The 18,560-nt window shown below is 45.6% G+C and overlaps 1 non-coding gene and 1 pseudogene across 1 annotated transcript; both read left to right on the forward strand.

Moving 5' to 3' along the window:
• Positions 1 to 17,755: 17,755 nt before the first annotated feature.
• On the forward strand, positions 17,756 to 17,873 carry LOC136932319 (U5 spliceosomal RNA). Its single transcript, XR_010874613.1, has one exon. It is a non-coding gene; the product is annotated as a U5 spliceosomal RNA (small nuclear RNA).
• A 362-nt stretch (positions 17,874 to 18,235) lies between these two features.
• LOC136932223 (U2 spliceosomal RNA) lies at positions 18,236 to 18,414 on the forward strand (annotated as a pseudogene).
• The last annotated feature ends 146 nt before the right edge of the window (positions 18,415 to 18,560 follow it).

The following is an 18,560-nucleotide window of genomic DNA, read 5'->3' on the forward strand; positions in this document are numbered from 1 at the left end:
AAAATATATACAAAATGTTGTATATAATAATAAAAAAACTTCTGATTAAGATTACACCTTAGTGTATGTGCAAGTGCGGTCTGCCTATGTCTAGGGAGATGGATAGGAGCCAGCAGATGGAATCCGGAGTACAGATGGAGTTTCGACACCCCCCAAGGTAAGGTAAGTATAATTCGAAATTCAATACTGAATATTGTGCAGCCTCCTCTATACTAATCCAATTCTCCCATATCCAGTAGATGGAATCCAGAGTCCAGATGGAGCTCCAACACCCCCCAAAAAATAAGGTAAGTTGATTCAAAATCAATAATAAGCATTGTGCAGCTTCCTCTGTACTAATCCAACTCCCCCACAAACACAGGTGCTAAGTGTCCAAGTCCACATCCCAACTGTAGTGAAATAATTTGGACACTAGATGGCATCATTTACACCCGGTGAGACTAGAACTTCTCATTCAGGCCCAGAGGCTCAATGGTACCCAATTTCCTAATCCAGCCTCTCTCTGTCTGCTGACGCTGGACTGTGGACCAAGCGAGATTACTCTCCGCGCCTGAAATGGTAAGGTTCTCCACTGAGTGCTGCAAAAAGTGTCGATATAGGAGAGTTTTGCCAAGACCCTTTCCTATATGATACAGATGTTGTTTTAAACGAGCATTCATAGAGTTTCTAGTCTCACCCACATAAAACATCTTGCATAGGCCACACTGTACAACATACACGACATTGGTGGTCTCCAAATCCAACCTCTGCCATATTGGTGTTCCTAATCCTGAAAAATTATTAAATAAAAACTTATGAAACCTAAGCAAGGTGTGTAAGGTATAATGCTTAGTGTCTGTTGTTAATCTTCAAATGTCCCCCAGATTCCTATTCCTCCTAAATGCTGAGATCACCCGAATGTCCTTGAGAGACTCCATCTCCTCCGAAGCCATCTGAAGGTTGGTTTTGATGGTCTTACAGAAGGTCACCATAGCTGGTGAGTAGGTGCATACCAAGGGGACTAAAGGACGTTCATCTACCGCTTTCTCAAAGTTTCCATGTTCTAAAAAGACCCGTTTGACCTCTGCTTTAATGCTCCTCAGAAACCGTTTACTATAGCCTCGTGGCCCTAATGCTTTAAACAAGATCTGGGTAGCCTTTTCTACGTCCTCCGGGAAGGAACAGATCCTATGGAATCTGATAAGCTGTGACTTAATCAAACCTTTAAAGGTATGTTTAGGATGATGGCTAGATTTATATAGCAAGGCATGTCTATCTGTGTCTTTAAAGAAGACCCTCGTAGCCAGCCTCCTATTGTCCCCTTCTGCCCCTTCCACAAAGAACACCTGGGTGTCTAGAAACTCCAACTCTGACTGTTGGGTGTTGTGAGTGATGGAAATGGCCGGATGATGAGAGTTCAAGATGGAAAGAAAGAGTTGGAAATCCTCCATAGAGTGTGTCCAAACCCCAAAAATATCATCCAAGTATCTTAAATACATGAGTGGTAGGTTCTTGCACTTGGGGAAAGCTGTTTCCTCCCAAAAGCACATGTATAAATTGGCAAAAGCGGGGGCAAATTTCTTCCCCATTGCTGTGCCATGTACTAAAATTTGCCATTAAACTCAAAATCATTCCTGACCAAGCTTAGTTCCAGTAGTTCCAGGATTGCTTTATCCGGTCGCCGCACATCTGGAAACTGTTCAAACGCCCTGGAAACTGCCTGGAGGCCCAACTGAGTGTAAATGTTAGTGTATAAGGAATTGATATCTATTGAAAGAAGAAAAGCACCTGTAGGAACACTCAAGGTTTTAACTTTAGCCACAAAATCATAAGTATCCTTGACATAACTTTTGTGTTTCTGAGATAAGGGATTAATGAAAGAGTCAATATACTCTGCCACTCTATAGGACTCAGACCCACAGTCGCTGACAATTGGGCGGCCACTAGGGGTCACAAAGGGGACCGTCCAGGTCTCAGGGGGCTTATGGATCTTTGGTAGCAAATAGAACAACCTGGGTCTCGGTGGATCTGGACCCATAAGGTAAAACATCTGTTTGTCTGTGATGTAATCGGTTTCCCTAAGTTGGCTTAACATCCCCCTAATCATCTCCTGCGTGGCAGGTTGGATAGAGTGGGGGAGTGGGACATAGTGTTGTACATTACTAAGTTGTCTATCCGCTTCTAAAAGGTATTGTACCTTGTCCATAATGACAATCTGAGAGCCCTTATCGGCAGGTTTGATGACAATGCTTTTTTCATTCTTCAACCTGTTCACTGCCTCCATTTGTTCAGAAGTGAAGTTAGGCTTAACACAAGGCTTAGGTTTAAAATGTAAGAAAGACTGAATGTCCTTCTGAATCAGTGTCTGGATGGTATAAGACACCATTTCTGCCCTAGGTTCCCATTTAGACGGATTGGTGAAAGGAACACGTGGGAAGTCTGTATCACATTGGAAATAATCATGTAATTTTAATCTCCTGTGATAGACATACATGTCCCTACACAGCTCCATCCGATCTAAATTAAAGGGAGTAGGAATAAAACTAAGACCTTGTTCCAAAACCTCACGTTCTACTGAGCTAAGACTGGAAGGGTTAGGTAAGGGGAATAACTAGGTAAAATTATTATTTTACCCAGGGTGCACAGGCACTAAACTTATGTAGAAACCCATAGTGAAAAATTTGAAGATTAAAGAAGAAAAAAAAGAGGGGGGGGGGGGGGAGAAAAAAAAGTAAGAAAACATACAAGAAGATAAGGGTAGGGGGAAGAAAAAATAAAATTCACAGTAGAAAAAAGTGCTCCAGATAGGAATATTAAAAAGTGCTTATATTAATGAAGGGTGCCAGGTGGGGAAAGGTTATGGTTGGGGTTGGGGAAGAGCAGAAGAAGGAGGGGTAAGGGAGGGAGGGGGAGGGAAGGGGGGGGGGAAAGGAAAGAAAGGCAGGAAAGGAAAAAGAAGGGGGAAGGTTGAGTTTAGGCAAAAGAAAAGGGGAAGAGGGGGGGTAGGTTGGGTTGTGATTAGGGTCAGGGAAATGGGAAAGGGAATACTAACAAAAGGGGGAGGGGAAGAGGGGGAAAAAAATGGGGGAAGGTTGGGTTTAGGCAGGAGGGAGAAGAAAGGAGGGGAGGGAGAGAGAAACCAAAGAGGGAAGGAAAGCAGGTGTAGTTAAGGGGGAGGAATAAGAGTGAGGGTGGGAGGTGTGGGGTATGTTGGTGTAAGAGGAATACAGACCCTGCAGGGATAAATCCTGGGTTAGGTTTAATGTCTGAAAATCCCCCGAGCCCAGTAGTTCGGTACTTCGACCCACTTAGGCTCAGAACTGAGGCACACGCTATGCCAATGCTGAGTCATCCACCACATCCGAACAGGGGCTAGGCCCCTCCAGGAACCCCGAGGGGAACCCAGGCCGGGTAACCCCTGAAGTGCTCGCCACCCGACACAAGGTGAGTGAGGAGCACCCAGAGGGACAGTAATATATAAACATACATTAAGAAACAATGCATAATATATAAGTATAGGTCGAGCACATGGATAGCCGTCTCCGTATCCACTTGACATGTTCAGGTAGCAGGGTCAATGCGGAAGCATGCTCAGGGTCAGAAAGGTCCCTCAGTGCGGATTCAAAAGTATTGTGGTCAAAAGTTGTGATGAGAAGACTAGAGTTTGGGGGGTCCCAATGTATAAAAATCAAAGGTTTCTTCCAGTTCCTAAAATGGCAGGGAGGGTCTTTTGTAACCGGTGCATAGTCCATAACCGGCAGAAACGATGAGTTATCTCCATTATCTTCTATTCCTTGAGTGTTGGTAAATGTTCATCCAATGGAAACTCATCAGAGTCCCGGCCCAGAGGGGGTCGTGGTAAACATCATCAGAGTGTTAAACAATTGTGAGTATTTCAAATAATAGTTGTAACAAATCTCAGGGTCCTTGATCTCAGGGGGTCAAGGTAAACACCATTGGGATTGTAAAAAGGGTGTGGATTGTTATTAATAGGCCGGTTCTCATCAACATCCTTAGTACCACGGGGTTGAAGGGTCAACATCATAAGTGTTAGAAGATTAACAAGTATAACTAGTGAAAGGTATTATCCTAAGGGTCCCTGTACTCCTGGGGGCAGAGTGACCACCTTCACAATAATATTAATAATGATAAGAGTTACCATTCCAAGGGTCCCTGTGCCCCTGGGGACAGAGTAAACACCACTATTATAGTATTGCTAGTAGGAGTAATTATCTTAAGGGTCCCCGTCTTCCAAGGGATAGAGTAAACCCCACCCGAGTATACCAAAGTTATTGATTGTTGAGATCAAGTTGTAGTTCTAATTCTAGTTATTATAGTAATGATCCTCAGAGGCCTGATCCCTAAGGGGTCAAGGTAAACTTCCTCAGATTACCATTAGGTTAGCAGTAATAGTGTACGGTTGAGGATATTGTTAAACGGGAGTATGAGTGTTGTGATCAGTCCAGGGTCCAAGCATTGAAGTTATCCTTGTAACACTCGTTATCCAATTTAGATAAAGGTCATGTACTCAGGTGCGGACGTTAAGGCCCTCCGGATATAGGGAGGAAAGCCTCCATATCCATTTTCTCTCACCGGCCTGCCTTTGTCTGTGCTTCCACTCTGGGTTGGGTTAGGGTTAGGTGTGGCAGTAATAATGAGGAAACACCCTGTGGGACCCCAACGGGACCACAGTACAGGTGAGACCCCATTTAGGCACGCGCACCTGAAACCCCACTCACTCTGTCGACCTGAAATGAATGAGCAGGAGTCTGTTTTATAGGCTCCTCCCTTTCCACTGCCAGACCTATTGACCAATAGGAGTAGTATTAGTAACCCTCAGGGATACAGTTGTCTGAAGACTTTACTACTACCAATTGTAACATAGGATATTCTTCTTGGACGTATTGTTTCTGATGATCCTATGTCCATGTCTTGTTTTCTTCTTTCCAACCTGACCCTATTGGCAAATAGGAGCGTATCAGTATTAACAACCCCCAGGGATGACATACTGTTGTCCGAAGACATTAACACTACCCATTGCTAAGGTCATCAGAATAAAAATATCTTGAGTCCAAGTCTTCATCCAACATCTTGTGTCCAAGTCTTCTTCCAATATCCTGTGTTCAGAATATCCATGTCTTGTTGTCTTCTTTCCAGCCAGACCCTATTGGCAAATAGGAGCCTATCAGTATTAACAACCCCCAGGGATGACATACTGTTGTCCGAAGACATTAACACTACCCATTGCTAAGGTCATCAGAATAAAAATATCTTGAGTCCAAGTCTTCATCCAACATCTTGTGTCCAAGTCTTCTTCCAATATCCTGTGTTCAGAATATCCATGTCTTGTTGTCTTCTTTCCAGCCAGACCCTATTGGCAAATAGGAGCCTATCAGTATTAACAACCCCCAGGGATGACATACTGTTGTCCGAAGACATTAACACTACCCATTGCTAAGGTCATCAGAATAAAAATATCTTGTGTCCAAGTCTTCATCCAACATCTTGTGTCCAAGTCTTCTTCCAATAAACTGTGTTCAAGTCTTCATCCAACATCCTGTGTCCAAGTCTTCTTCCAATATCCTGTGTTCAAGTCTTCATCCAACATCCTGTGTCCAAGTCTTCCTCCAAAATCCTGTGTCCAAGTCTTCCTCCAAAATCCTGTGTCCAAGTCTTCTTCCAATATCCTGTGTACAAGTCTTCATCCAACATCCTGTGTCAAAGTCTTCTGTCACTGTCTGGTCTTCTTCTTTAAGACCTAACCTTTTTTGGCAAGTAGGAGCCTATCAGCATTAACATCCCTCAGGGATGACATACTGTTGTCCGAAGACTTTAACACTCCCCATTGCTAACATAAGTACAGCTGTCTTATCGTCGTCAGTCAAGTAGAAGTGAGAAATAAATCCAAATGTGAATCTAAATTGTGGAAACACATCATCAGTAGTATACCTAGGATCATCGGGCGTTTCGGCCTTCGAAACACTAGACACCCTCCCCATAGGCAGGCCCACCAGGGTTGATCAAATCCCCAGTGTGTGTTTCCAGTCCAATTGGTGAATCAACATATAAATTTGGAAAAAGTCTGGTCCACAGAAAAACAGTCCATCCTAATGCAGTCTTGAGGTGTAACTGGGGATAATAAGGAAAATACCAACGGAATACATATACATTTATTAATTAAACAGCCGCCTTGAACCAAAGCGTCTTTACAATAAAAAATCACTTAACAATAAAACAACATGAATGTCAACAATAATACTTACCAATAAAAAGTCACTTAACAATAAAACAACATGAATGTCAACAATAATACTTACCAATAAAAAGTCACTTAACAATAAAACAACATGAATGTCAACAATAATACTTACCTGTGCTAGGAGTAAAAGAGGGTTAGGGTTAGAAGAGAAAGCAAGAAGGGTTAGGTTTAAGGCAAGAAGGGTTAGGTTTAAGACAAGAAAGAGACCCACCAGGGGCCTAGGATTGGGGTTAGGATGGGGTGCAGGTGGGGTTAGGGTCAAGAGCAGGAGGGTTGGGTTTAGGTAAGAGAAGGAGCGGGAAATTAAATCAGTGACTCATACAGGGTCAGGGTTAGGGTTAGGTTTTATGTCTGAAAATCCCCCAAGCCCAGTAGTTCGGTACTTCGACCCACTTAGGCTCAGGACTGAGGCACTCGCTATGCCAATGCTGAGTCATCCACCACATCCGAACAGGGGCTAGGCCCCTCCAGGAACCCCGAAGGGAACCCAGGCCGGGTGCCCCTGAAATGCTCGCCACTCGACACAAGGTGAGTGAGGAACACTCAGAGGGATAATAACACACAAACATACAACAAGAAACAATGCATAATCTATGAGTATAGGTCGAGCACATGGATAGCCGTCTCCGAATCCACTAGACATGTTCTGGTAGCAGGGTTAATGCGGAAGCGTGCTCAGAGTCAGAAAAAGCCCCTCGGTGCGGATTCAAAAGTACCGCCGCCGATAGTTGTGATGAGAAAACCAGGATGTGGGGGGTCCTAATGTGTGAACACTGAAGGTCTCTCTAAGTTTCTTGGTTAGGTAGGGAGGGTCTTAGATGACAGGTGCAGAGTCATTAAATGGCAAAAATAATGAAATGAAGATCCTCTTCTCCCTTTTGTAATCCGAGTGTTGGCTATTGTTGTTAAACTGGATTCTCATCAGAGTCCCGACCCATAGGGGGTCGTGGTTAACATCATCAGAGTATTAATAGATGTGAGTATTCTCCATAATAGTATTGGCTGATTTCAGGGTCCTTGCTTTCAGGTAAACACCATTGGGAGTATGCTATGAGTTTTTGGATTATTACTAGTGGGCTGGTTCTCATCAGGATTCTTAGTATCGTGGAGGTCAACAGTCAATATCATAAGTCTTGAAAAATATATTGGTATTACCAGTGGAAATTGTAGTCCTGAGGGTTCCTGTCCTCCTGGGGACCGAGTAAACATTATTGGGTGTGCTCAAGCCTTCGGCGAGAGCACAACCTTTGTTCTCTCACATATATATTATTGGGTGTGCTCAAGCCTTCGGCGAGAGCACAACCTTTGTTCTCTCACATATATATTATTTTTATTTATTTTTTTATTTCTTTTTGCCCCCCTAAAACTCAGTCACTATTTGGCCTACATAGACAACGTAGGTGTCAAAAGTTTCGTCTTGGTAGCGATTGAGTTGCTTCTATTGGAATTTACGTTCCGTTGCATGGTTTAAGCTTCAGTTAAGTTTTTGTGGCGAAAAGTGAAGCTAACGGTGGCTAATTTGCTAACCACAGTCACTGACGTTACTAACGTCACTGCGTCACTAACGTCACGAAAACACGCGTGACTACCTTTGCCAGAACATTCGTTTAGCATCTGTTAACTTGGGGGATAGCTAGGCTAACTATAGCTTTACTGCAAGGCAGCTGCAGAAACGCCACAAGAAAAGAGGCCAGGGTGATAACTATTTACTCATTTTACTTTGTGATATGACACACAATTGTGATGTGTAATGTACAATATAAGCTGATATTATTAAGGAAGTACATCTACTTTCGGAAACAGTAGTCTACTATTTCACTGAAGTATTAGCATCATGACATTAGCCTGTGTTTCCCGGGCAACACATACTACCGTGGTCTATGATGTAGCGTTATCTGTTTTCAATCCTTAAAATAAACATTCCTCACATATACATTTTCGTTGTAGGATTTATTCTGACATTAGAAAACGATTTGTTGGTGAAATTACTATTACCTGTGGTTTCAAACCAGTGTAGCTCACTGCAACGCTGTAGTTTACACGAGACACAGTACAAAAACATCTAGCTACAGTACACAGCTGTTTAGGAAGTCAAACGGCGACAGAAAATGTTCGGCACTCCCCTTACTTAAATCAAAAGTCTATCTAACTACTAACCTGAACTTCATTGCCACAGCCTAAACGTTGTCAATCTGTTCATGAAAATAATTAATTTCAGCCTAAACCGTACAACGGAACGTTAAATCCAATTCAACCAACGCAATCGCTACCAAGACGAACACAGCAGTAGTCTAGTACTGTACAGTACCGTAGTAGTACAATTTACCGGGGCAGCTTCTCCACACAGGGCTATATCGCATTTTGCGTTGTTACTGACAATGATCGCTACCAGTGAGCTTTTTATGAATGAGCAATTTTCCACTAAATAAATGTCAAGCTTATTTACGTTTTGGGGGGCATATTTTCAGTTAGCAGATGGTACCGTTTGAATCGCGATTCCATCTTCTACTGCCGGGTAACGTCGTAGAATAATTTTCAAAGGGGTTGTTTATTCATGAATGAATGCAATATGAGTAGGCTAAATGCCTGAAAATATCATGAGAAGGGAAAAACTTAAAATGACATTTAAATCATAGAGATTAGGTCCATTTTTACACCGGTCTGCACTAATGTCACGAAAACACGCGTGACTACCTTTGGCAGAACATTCGTTTGGCATCTGTTAACTTGGGGGATAGCTAGGCTAACTATAGCTTTACTGCAAGGCAGCTGCAGAAACGCCACAAGAAAAGAGGCCAGGGTGATAACTATTTACTCATTTTACTTTGTGATATGACACACAATTGTGATGTGTAATGTACAATATAAGCTGATATTATTAAGGAAGTACATCTACTTTCGGAAACAGTAGTCTACTATTTCACTGAAGTATTAGCATCATGACATTAGCCTGTGTTGCCCGGGCAACACATACTACAGTGGTCTATGATGTATCTGTTTTCAATCGTTAAAATAAACATTCCTCACATATACATTTTCGTTATATGATTTATTCTGACATTAGTAAACGATTTGTTGGTGAAATTACCATTACCTGTGGTTTCAAACCAGTGTAGCTCACTGCAACGCTGTAGCCTACCCGAGACACTAGTGTGAGTAGCTAACAAAAACTCCTCAGCTGTTCAAGTCAAACGGTGACAGAACATGTTCGGCACTCCCCTTACTCAAAAGTCTTTCAATAGTTGAAACAATCTGACTACTAACCTGAACTTCATTGCCACAGCCTAAACTTTGTCAATCTGTTCATGAAAATAATTCATTTCAGCCTAAACCGTACAACGGAACGTTAAATCGAATTCAACCAACGCAATCGCTACCAAGACGAACACAGCAGTAGTCTAGTACTGTACTGTAGTAGTAGAATTTACTGGGGCAGCTTCTCCACACAGGGCTATATCGCATTTTGCGTTGTTACTGACAATGATCGCTACCAGTGAGCTTTTTATGAATGAGCGATTTTCCACTAAATAAATGTCAAGCTTATTTACTTTTTGGGGGCATATTTTCAGTTTGCAGATGGTACTGTTTGAATCGCGATTCTATCTTCTGCCGGTAAAGTCGTAGAATAATCTTCAAAGGGGGTTCTTTATTAATGAATGAATGCAATATGAGTAGGCTAAATGCCTGAAAATATCACGAGAAGGGACAACTTGAAAGGACGTTTAAGTCATAGAGATTAGGTCAATTTTTACACCGGTCTGCCAAATGTATTCGTTTTGATTCAGCCTGTCAGCTGCCTCTTGCAGGGGAAATGAGAAGACATCATATTTCATTCGACACTTCACTCGTATTTTGAGTTGTAAATGAGCAGCAAAAAAAAGATGCTTTTAAATCTATGTAATCTTTATAAATAATAAGTAGGCCCGATACATTTTTATATAAAATATACAGACCCCTGTGCAACCGACGCAGGCAAGCACACCCTACAATTTCCCCAGAAATTGTATCCTCTCTAGTTATTATTATTTGTTTTATTTTTATTTCTTTTTGCCCCCCTAAAACTCAGTAAATACTTGGCCTACATAGACAACGTAGGTGTCAAAAGTTTCGTCTTGGTAGCGATTGAGTTGCTTCTATTGGAATTTACGTTCCGTTGCATGGTTTAAGCGTAAGTTAAGTTTTTGTGGCGAAAAGTGAAGCTAACGGTGGCTAATTTGCTAGCCACAGTCACTGACGTTACTAACGTCACTGCGTCACTAACGTCACGAAAACACGCGTGACTACCTTTGGCAGAACATTCGTTTCACATCTGTTAACTTGGGGGATAGCTAGGCTAACTATAGCTTTACTGCAAGGCAGCTGCAGAAACGCCACAAGCAAAGAGGCCAGGGTGATAAATATTTACTCATTTTACTTTGTGATATGACACACAATTGTGATGTGTAATGTACAATATAAGCTGATATTATTAAGGAAGTACATCTACTTTCGGAAACAGTAGTCTACTATTTCACTGACATATTAGCATCATGACATTAGCCTGTGTCGCCCGGGCAAAACATACTACAGTGGTCCATGATGTATCTGTTTTCAATCGTTAAAATAAACATTCCTCACATATACATTTTCGTTGTAGGATTTATTCTGACATTAGTAAACGATTTGTTGGTGAAATTACCATTACCTGTGGTTTCAAACCAGTGTAGCTCACTGCAACGCTGTAGCCTACTGTACCCGAGACACTAGTGTGAGTAGCTAACAACAACTCCTCAGCTGTTTAAGTCAAACGGCAACAGAACATGTTCGGCACTCCCCTTACTCAAAAGTCTTTCAGTAGGGAAACTATCTGACTACTAACCTGAACTTCATTGCCACAGCCTAAACTTTGTCAATCTGTTCATGAAAATAATTAATTTCAGCCTAAACCGTACAACGGAACGTTTAATCGAATTCAACCAACGCAATCGCTATCAAGACGAACACAGCAGTAGTCTAGTACTGTACTGTAGTAGTAGAATTTACCGGGGCAGCTTCTCCACACAGGGCTATATCGCATTTTGAGTTGTTACTGACAATGATCGCTACCAGTGAGCTTTTTATGAATGAGCTATTTTCCACTAAATAAATGTCAAGCTTATTTACGTTTTTGGGGGCATATTTTCAGTTAGCAGATGGTACTGTTTGAATCGCGATTCTATCTTCTGCCGGTAAAGTCGTAGAATGATCTTCAAAGGGGGTTCTTTATTAATGAATGAATGCAATATGAGTAGTCTAAATGCCTGAAAATATCACGAGAAGGGACAACTTAAAAGGACGTTTAAGTCATAGAGATTAGGTCCATTTGTACACCGGTCTGCCAAATGTATTCGTTTTGATTCAGCCTGTCAGCTGCCTCTTGCAGGGGAAATGAGAAGACATCATATTTCATTCTACACTTCACTCGTATTTTGAGTTGTAAATGAGCAGCAAAAAAAAGATGCTTTTAAATCTATGTAATCTTTATAAATAATAAGTAGGCCCGATGCATTTTTATATAAAATATACAGACCCCTGTGCAACCGACGCAAGCAAGCACACCCTACAATTTCCCCAGAAATTGTATCCTCTCTAGTTCTTATAGTGTTATTAGAAGACTTTATTGTCTGAAGGGTCTCTATCCACCTGGGGATAAAGTAAACGCCCTCAGAGTATATGAAGGTCCTTAAGTGTTTGAAGCTTAGTTATTCTTCTAATTATTGTATGAATTCTTAGAGTCCCGATCCCAAAGGGGTCCAGGTAAACGTCTTTAGATTGTAATAAGGTTAGTAGTAATAGTAAACGAAGGGGATGTTGTCAGATAGGAGTATGAGTGCCGTGATCAGTACAGGGTCCAAGCGTTGAAGTTTTCCCTGTGGCACTCGTTGTCCAATTTGAGGTTAAGGTCATATACTCAGGTGCGGACGTTAAGGCCCTCAGGATATAGGGAGGAGAGCCTCCATACCCATTTTCTCTCACCGGCCTGTCTTTGTCTACGCGTCCACTCTGGGTTGTGTTCCAGGCCGCTCATGTTAAGAGATTCGGCTCCGTGTCTCAGGAAGTGGGGGACAAGGTGTGAGTCTAGGTTCCGGTGGTTATTGATATTATATAGATGTTGGGTGAGGCGTTGTTGAAGAGAATTACCAGTCTCGCCGACATATCGTAAGCCGCATGCACTGCACGTGATCACATACACTACGTTACAAGTCGATGGTGGCAGGGAGGCTACTGCAAGCCTGGCCTTGAGTGCCCGACACTGAAAGGTAGCGAGAGGTGAAAAGTGTGTGTGTGCCGGCTGCGGTATTCGGCTGAGTGGTCTGAGGCCACTTTGGACCAGGAACTCACCCAAACTGCGGTTTTTCTTATAAGCCGAGATGAGGGTGGCCCCTTCCAACACGCCCGAGCCTCTCAGGTGTGTAAGCAGATTCTGTTTTAATCTGCGGTTCAGGAGCCGATTACGGCGTCCGAACGTGGTAACCAGAGGGATAGCGAGTGTGTCTTCACGTTGCGAGACTTCTAGAAAAGTACTAGAGACTTGACGTAGGAGACTGCGTGGATAACCCCTCTGGGCCAGGACCTGGTAGAGGGTTTGTTTGGCTGCCAGGAAGTCACTATGCTGTGTGCAAATTCTATGGAACCGCAGTAGCTGTGACTTGACTACCCCAGGAAGTGTGTGTTTCGGGTGGTAGCTGTCTCTGTGCAGCAGAGCGTGTGTGTCGGTCTCTTTGAAAAACACTTTAACGTCCAAACAGTGGGATGTAGGGAAATCCACTCCTTTAAAGGTTGTGGTGTCCAGAAAATCCATGCTGTTATCGCTGAGTACATATTTGACCTTAATAGAGTTGTGATGAGAGTTGAGGATGTTAACGAACATAGTAAAGGTCTCCCTGGAGTGTGGCCACACTCCCCAGATGTCATCCAAGTATCTGAGGTAGTGTGAGGGTTGGAGAGGGCACTTGGGAAGAATCGTTGCCTCCCACATAGCCATATATATGTCCGCATAAGCGGGGGCAAACTTCTTCCCCATAGCCACGCCTTTGAGTTGAAGGTAGTGTTTACCATTGAACTCAAAGTCGTTTCTAGTGAGTGCGAGTTCAAGCAGCTGCATGATATACCTGTCCGGGCGGCCCTCCGCGGGGTTCAGCGTAAGCATTTGTTGAACTGCTCTCAACCCCTCAGGTGCCTCTGTTAGTGTACAGGCTGTCTACATCCATAGAGAAAAGCAGGTCACTCTCGTTGAGTCTCGCTGCCCTAACCTTGGCTATAAAGTCATAGGTGTCCTTGACATAGCTAGGGTGTTGGTTGGACAGCGGGTTGAGGAACGAGTCAATATATTCCGAAATGCCATAGGTCTCGCTACCACAGTCAGATACAATGGGTCTCCCAGCTGGGGTCTGATAGGGGAGGGGCCAGGAAGCTGGATCCTTGTGGATTTTAGGTAGGAGGTAGAACTTTCTAGGTTTGGGCTCCCCTTCTCCCATCAGGTATAACCTTTGTCTGGGTACGAGATATCCCAGTCTCACCAGGCACACGAGGATCCGATCGATCTCCCGGGCCGTGGTGGTGAACAAAGGTTCGTCTAATCTGCGGTAGTATTCTGGCATATTGAGTTGTCTCTCTGCTTCTCGTACGTAGTGCACTCGGTCCATGATAACCACTGCGGAGCCCTTATCAGCTGGCTTGATGACAAGGTGCGGGTCTGCCCGCAGCTGTCTCAAAGCCTTCACTTCCTCACTAGTGAGGTTAAGGGCTTCCGCGTCCAGGTTGGGGAGAGAGTCTACCGAGTGTAGATCTGCCTTCACCAACGCAGGTATCACGGGAGGTAACTGGCTATCCTTGGGAGTCCAACGTGACTTAGGGAAGAAACGTGGACGCTCTGTTATATTAACAGGTTCTCTATCTTCAAAGTATGTGGCCAGTTTAACTCTGCGGTGATAGTTCGCTATCTCGAGGCACAAAAGATTTCTGCCGCCCGCGGCGATGTTGAGAGTGGGAACAAAAGAGAGGCCTTTGACTAAAAGGTTGCGCTGCGCTGTCGTGGGTCTAAAGTGGGAGGAAAGGTTGATCAGGCCTTTCCTCTCCCCCTGGGCTTGGTCAGAGGGTCCAACTAGTTTAAATGATTGAGCCAGTGCGCGCGCATAGCCGTAGCCGTGGGAGTCGTCCAGTGGATATGGTCTCTGCCGGTGCTAAAGGACGCGGCAGGTAGCAGAGGGATGATCGGCACATGTGCTGCTAGGTAACGGTTGAGACTTGTGATGGTTTCCTTTTCGAGAGTAGACAGGCCAGGAGATGTGTTAATGAGAGGGATCGAGATAGAGGCATGAGGAAAGGCAGCAGTGGCTTTGGTGAACATGGTCATCGCTTGTCTGGTAGAGGTGTCGATGCCAGTGGTCCGATTATTGAGGCCGAAAGCCAAAACTACCCGTTTCACGTGCACGGCGGGGGCGGAGATTTTCGCGAGGATGTTGATTGCGTGGTATAATCTCGCGCCCGGATAACAGTCGACCTGCACTGTCTCTATCTCGATGGCCGGAAGACGGTGGAGGTTGGAGTCCCCCATTATTATGGTCTGTCTACTCTGAACCAGGCTCCAGCTGTTCTTGTTACCGCTGTGTTCGTGTCTAGTGCAGAGTGGTATTTGTTGCTCGGTGGTTGTCATGTCGGCAGTGCGTGTAGCGGAACCCGTGGTGAGTGGGGCTATTCTCCAGGCTCCCATTGAGGAGGACCCGGGTGCGGGCGTCGTAGTGACAGCTGCCACGCGAGCTGAGAGAGAGTTGGACGGAACTTGTCTCCGGGCCTCCAGAGGGGAGGGGCGGTTAGGGTTAGGTTTAATGTCTGAAAATCCCCCGAGCCCAGTAGTTCGGTACTTCGACCCACTTAGGCTCAGGACTGAGGCACACGCTATGCCAATGCTGAGTCATCCACCACATGCGAACAGGGGCTGAGCCCCTCCAGGAACCCCGAGGGGAACCCAGGCCGGGTAACCCCTGAAGCGCTCGCCACAGGGTGAGTGAGGAGTACCCAGGGGGATAGTAATATATAAACATACAACAAGAAACAATGCATAATATATAAGTATAGGTCGAGCACATGGATGGCCGTCTCCGTATCCACTTGACATGTTCAGGTAGCAGGGTCAATGCGGGAGCATGCTCAGAGTCAGAAAGGTCCCTTGTTGTTAGTAGAAGTTAATATCTGGAGGGTCTCTGTCCACCTGGGGGACAAAGTAAACACCATCAGAGTATATAAAAGTCATAGAGTGTTTGAAACCGAGTTATTATTCCAATTATGGTATCAATCCTTAAGAGTCCCGATCCCCAAGGGGTCAAGGTACACATCCTCAGATTATAAATAGGTTTGATGTCTGATGATCACCCGAGCCCAGCAGTTTCGTGCTTCGACCCGCTTAGGTGTGAACTCTCACTGGTTGGGGTTAGAAAAAGTGCCTCAGTGAGGTGGCCCAGTGATCAGGGCTAAATCCAGTGGGGGGAAGCGACAGTTATGTTAAGGTGTCAACTCTCACTGGTAGGGATTAGAATAGATGACTCAGTGAGGTCGCCCAGGAATTGGAGCCAAGTCCATCAGGGGGAAGTGACGGTTATGTTCAGGCGTGAACTCTCACTGGTTGGGGTTAGGACAGGTGACCCAGTGAGGTGGCCCAGTGATCAGAGATAAACCCACTGGGGGGAAGCAACGGTTAAGTTTTAGGCATCGACCCTCCCAGGTTGGGGTTAGGATAAGTGACAGGGGGGCTATACTACCCCATTAAGTCACAGTAGGTTAGTTGTCCGGTTAAGTTTTAGGCGTAGGCCCTCCCAGGTTGGGGTTAGGATAAGTGACAGGAGGGCTATCCTAGCCCATTAAGTCACAGTAGGTCAGCTTTACGGTTAAGTTTAGGCGTAGACCCTCCCAGGTTGGGGTTAGGATAGGTGACAGGGGGGCTATTCCACCACATTAAATCACAGTAGGTTAGCCTATGGGATGGTGACGGTTGGGTTGAGGTACGCGGAGGAGGGCAAGAAAGGGAGCAATATGCAGGCGTCTAGGGGGAGTACCCGAGGAACGCAGGAGGGATAGATAGAAATTAAATAAAGGGCCTGTGTGGACATATGAGGTGCAACTGAGTGTGTGAGTGCGTGTCCTACCTTGACCGGGCAGCTAACTTAATCTGAAAAGCTAAAAAAGGTTCTACCTGGAAAGTTAAGAATCTATACCAATCCCGGGTGCAGATGTGGGGAGGACCCCAAGGAAATGCAGGGCTGTGGAAGGAAGGGGTTAATAAACAAGATACATGAGTGTCATAGCCCTGTCCTCACTGCACATGAGTGCGATGAAGATAAAGCCATGCAGACAATAGTGGTGGGAGTGGGGTGAGAGAGATATAGAGAGAGGCGCTCCTGTTAGAGCAAATAAAAGTTGTAGTCAAAAACGCAGGATTCCATTCCCTGGGCGGTGCCTCCTGCCGGGCCCATGCCAGAAATTAAGCAGGGATATACGGGGTCCTAACTGGCCACGACCGGTTTCGTCCTCTCCCAGGAATCGTCAGGTGACGGAAATAAAACATGAGCAGGAACCAGGGCCATCCTAGGCTACAGACTAACAGGGGACCTCGAGGCTACACCAAAGAAGGAGGATGGTGGTCACCCCGGTGCCCTCCTGTTAGCCCACCAGCAGCGGTATTCAGAATTATTGTCTAGGGAAAAGAGTAGAGAGGGAGAGAGAGAGAGAGAGAGGGGGAGGGCGCGCGTGTGTGTGAGGCATGTGTATACACTCAGGGTGGTGAATAAGCTAAGTGAGAGGAGAAGATCTGTAAAAGAAGAAGCATGGGTTAGGATTAGTGAGAGGGGGTCCAGAAAAACCTGTGGAAGGAGGGGGGGGGGGTTTGTCTTTATGTGTGAGTGCTTAATGCACAGAGAAGCCTAAAATGTGTGTGTGCCTAGAGAAGGAGAGAGAGGGGAACAGACCAGTAGAGAATAGTAGAGAGAGGGAGACAGAATGTGTGTGTGAGTGTGTGAGAGAGTATGTGTGTGAGCAAAGCTTGAGATTATGTGTGTGTGCTTATGCACAGAAAGGAATGTGTGAGCATGGAATGGGAGGGGGAGGAGGGAGAGGGAAGAAAAGAGAAAGAAAGTACATTATATCCATGCATACATAAATACACAGACATGCAGTACACACACACACACTATCAGCAGTTCATGCAAACGCGTGGGGTATGAGTATGAGGTGGTAGGCCCAAGTTATTAATAAATGCACCCTATTAAATCAATCAACCAAACCAGACTAGAAGGAAAAACTTACATATGGCCCCAGAAGATGGAGAAAAGCCAAGCGGGCGGGCCGAGCCCCTCTGCGGCCCGTGGCGTTTCCGCGCCTTTTTTTTCCCGAGAAGGATGCGGTTCGCCCCGGTTCTCCCCGGTTCTCCCCGGTTCGCCCCCGCGGACGGGTGAGTCAGGGCCAACGGAGGGGTTGGGGGTAGGCCGTTTGGGTCGTTTCAAATCGACGCTCTGGTTCCCCTTCAGCACGCACAAGCCTTTCGCCTTTTACTAAAGACTTCCGTGGAGGGGAGCGCCGACGAGTGAAACGTGGTATTTTTGGGAGGCTTTGCCCGAGGGAGGGCAGAGCCTGATGGACGTGTGACAAAAGCAGGGTGAGGTTGGCTTTGGGGTTAGGTGCGTGCCTGCGGGTAAGGCAGGTTTTGTCTTTGCTTCTTCTGTAGCTGTTTCAATTCTGTTGCCTTTTGGCCTGGGCTTTCCGCTTCCGTCCCTGCTTGTCCTGCGGCTTTTGGCCTGGGCTTTCCGCTTCCGTCCCTGCTTGTCCTGCGGCTTTTGGCCTCGGCTCTCCGCTTCCGTCCCTGCTTGTCCTGCGGCTTTTGGCCTCGGCTCTCCGCTTCCGTGGTTTCGGCCGTTCTCGGTGTGGTGACCGAGCGGCCCAGGTGGTGCACGGAGGGTCCGCGCGCCGGGGGCGTCCGATAATGCGGTCATCGCTTCTCGGCCTTTTGGCTAAGATCAAGTGTAGTATCTGTTCTTATCAGTTTATGCACCTTTTAAGCCTTATGCACTGACCTTTTATCCGTAGACAGGACCCTGGACCGGACTGACTGGTTTGGCCTCGCTTCGGGTGCCAAGCTTAACAGGGACAAGACAGAGGGGAGACTTTTCGGACCGTGGGGTGGGACAGACATGACTAGGCTTCCCATGACGACGACCCAGACCGACCTCCGCATCCTCGGGGTACAGTTCGACCGGGAGGGGGGAGGGAGCGGAAACTGGGAGGGCTTACTGACAAAAACCCGACAGAGACTGAC

This window comes from Osmerus mordax, chromosome 23 (assembly GCF_038355195.1).
Source record: "Osmerus mordax isolate fOsmMor3 chromosome 23, fOsmMor3.pri, whole genome shotgun sequence".
NCBI lineage: Eukaryota > Metazoa > Chordata > Actinopteri > Osmeriformes > Osmeridae > Osmerus > Osmerus mordax.